This window comes from Tupaia chinensis, unplaced genomic scaffold, assembly GCF_000334495.1.
Source record: "Tupaia chinensis unplaced genomic scaffold, TupChi_1.0 Scaffold000005_2, whole genome shotgun sequence".
Taxonomy (NCBI): domain Eukaryota; kingdom Metazoa; phylum Chordata; class Mammalia; order Scandentia; family Tupaiidae; genus Tupaia; species Tupaia belangeri.
The window spans coordinates 217,261-220,124 of NW_006159434.1; the positions used below are offsets into that span (position 1 = coordinate 217,261).

Consider the following 2,864-nt stretch of genomic DNA (forward strand, 5'->3'; position numbering starts at 1 on the left):
TAAATATTTACCTTCCCTGTCTCATTTTCAACTCTAGGTATTACTCAACATATTTTTAATTATTTGTGTAATATAGGCAGAAATTATTAAAGATTAAGGAACAAAAATAATAATGAACTTCAGTATCAACTGACCACTCAATTGAAAACATGAGCATTGCCAATAATTTTAAGGTTTCATTTGTACCTCTACGATCTCTTTTTTTTAAGAATTATTTAATTTTTTTATTATTATTATTTAATTTGACCAGCCAGACAGAAGGGTGGCTGGGGGCAGGAGGTTGGAGGGAGGGAGTGAGAGAAGGAAAGTGAGAAAGCAAGTCACCAGGTCCAGAACTCTAACCATGGTCAGCCATTTGAGAGTCCAGTGCCTTAACCACCATGCTACTTATTGGCCCCTTTACCATATCTCATTCCCTCCTGTCCCTTACTAAAGTAATGACTCTCCTGCATTTTGCAATTTTCCTTCCTTCAATTATATAAGTAAATAAATATGTATTTACATATATGTATACGTGTGTATTTTATACATATATATACGCAAATATGTATTTTTACCACATGCCTTTCTGTAAACAATGTATTATTTAATTTTAAATGTGTCTGTGCTTTACAGAGATATGATTATGTTTTACATGTTTTTCTGCAATCTACCATTATTTTTAATTGCCAGAGAGCATGTGCACCACCAGAGACAGACACACAGAGAGAGAAAGCAGCCCCCAATGGAACATGATCAAACTGCAATCCTTTCTCTATTTCTCCATCCTGTTGAGATTCGCAGTATACACGTTCATGTGCCTGGCCTGTTTTTTAAGCCACCGGGGCTGAGATTCAAACCACAGTTTGCTACGTGGGATCCGACTCTCTTAACCACTAGGCTACAGGGCAAATCCAGAAATGTCCTATCTTTTAGCTGAATAATTTTGGAGAGATTCATCCATATGAATGCACCTATATCAGATAATTCATTGTCATTGCTTTATAATTTACTATTTGATTAAAACTAGATCTCTTTATTCTTTCTTTTTCTTAGTGGATTTGGTGTTTCTTCTTGTCTTTCCTTTTATGTTTTCTATTCTAAAAATGCTGTTACAGACATTTTGCAAATGTCTCCTGGTACACATGTCCAAAAGATTCTTTAAGACAGAGAGTTTTAAAATGTGGTCCAAGGACTTCTGAGGAGTCCCACAATCTCTTCATAATTTATGAATATGTTTTATGCATTTTTCAGTGAGTTGATATTTGCACTGGTAATGCAGAACAATGGTGGGTAGACTGCTGATGCCTTAACATGAATCAAGGCAGTGGCATTGAACTCTACAAGTAGTCTGTGTATTTCACAGTCACCCACTCACTGGAAACACTTCAAACAAAGTTATGATTTCTTTACTTTATGCTTTTTGTAGTGTCAAAGATAAAATCAGATCAAGTTAGATGTAGTTTTACATAATACTGTAAGTCTTGGAGCCAGCAGGTGGGATGGTGGTTAAGGGCACTAGATTCCCACATGGAGGACCGTTGTTCGAGGCCCAGATATGGCAGTTTCCTTTCTCACTTTCCCTCTCTCTCTCATTATGTCCCTCTCTGGTCAATCAAATTTAAATAAATAAATAAATAAATAAATTTAAATGAAATAATTCTAAAAGAAATAATAATACTGTCTTTTTCTTTTGAACTAAAACAGTTGACGATTTTATTATTTTCACATTTCACAATACAAATGAAAACTGCACTTTTTTGCCTCACTTCTCTCCTCCAAAACTACTCTTACTTTTATTTATTTTTTTAATAGGAAGGGGGAAAGTCTTCCTTGACATGCTGTTAGAAAACACCCAGAATCACAGCACCATGATCTCCTGGTGAAGTAGAACAAGTTAATATAAAAATGACATAAAGAAGCCTCCCTTCATCCTTATCTGTCTGGCCGAGTCATCCCTGGCCGAGTGGGCACCATCATGGGCCGAGCAGGAGGTTTCATCATCGGGGGCCCAGGCATCATGGGCATGTGACCTCCCATGGGTGGCCTCATTCCAGGAGCAGGTCCTACTGGCATCATCCCTGGAGGAGGAGGGCCTCGCATATGGGGTGCTGGCATCATGCCAGGACGAGGAGGATCCGGGAGACTGGGAGGAGGTGGGATCATCGCCCCTGCAGGAGGAGGAGCAGAGAATGGAGTAGGAGGTCTCTTCCCTTGTTGAAAGGCAGCAGTTGTTTTGTCAGTCAGGCTCTGAGCCTGCTCTTCCATCCATTTCTGATAGTACTCTTTCACATTCTCTGTGTTTCCTACCACTGCGGTGTATTTTTCTCACGGATGGAGAATCGTGGGTGAGGTATGGATCAGAGTAGTCACAATAAAACTTAGGCATGTTGCTCCTCAGGCCTTTGGACTTTCCGCTCCGCTCCACGCCGCCCGGAAGTGACACCAATACTGTAAGTCTTTACACTTACACCATTGAATAAAATCTAAGATCTCTGCTGAGTTATTAGTATAAATAATATTTTTTCATTAAAAAACTACTATTGCTCTTTATTTTGAAGTCAATTTAGATCATTATTTTCTACATATAATTTTTCACTAGCAAGATATGGAGCTAGATGAATATTTGCTTATTTAAATTTTAGGGATTTATTTAAAATATACCTTTATAGTCTGAATACACAAAACTTCTGTTTCTTTACAAAATTAAACAAGATTGTAGCAAATATTCCTACCACACTAATTCATCCCATCTAAATGTAAGATTCATATTGAAACAGTCAGTTTTTATTGTATTATTTCAGTGTTTTTTTACAAATAAAAGAAAATGTGGGACCAGCAGTTGGCAAAATGGCTGGTGCTGGGCTCCCATGTAGTTGCCCACG

At 37.8% G+C, this 2,864-nt stretch overlaps 1 pseudogene; it reads right to left on the bottom strand.

Moving 5' to 3' along the window:
- Positions 1 to 1,879: 1,879 nt before the first annotated feature.
- On the bottom strand, positions 1,880 to 2,368 carry LOC106735740 (U1 small nuclear ribonucleoprotein C pseudogene; annotated as a pseudogene).
- Positions 2,369 to 2,864: the final 496 nt, after the last annotated feature.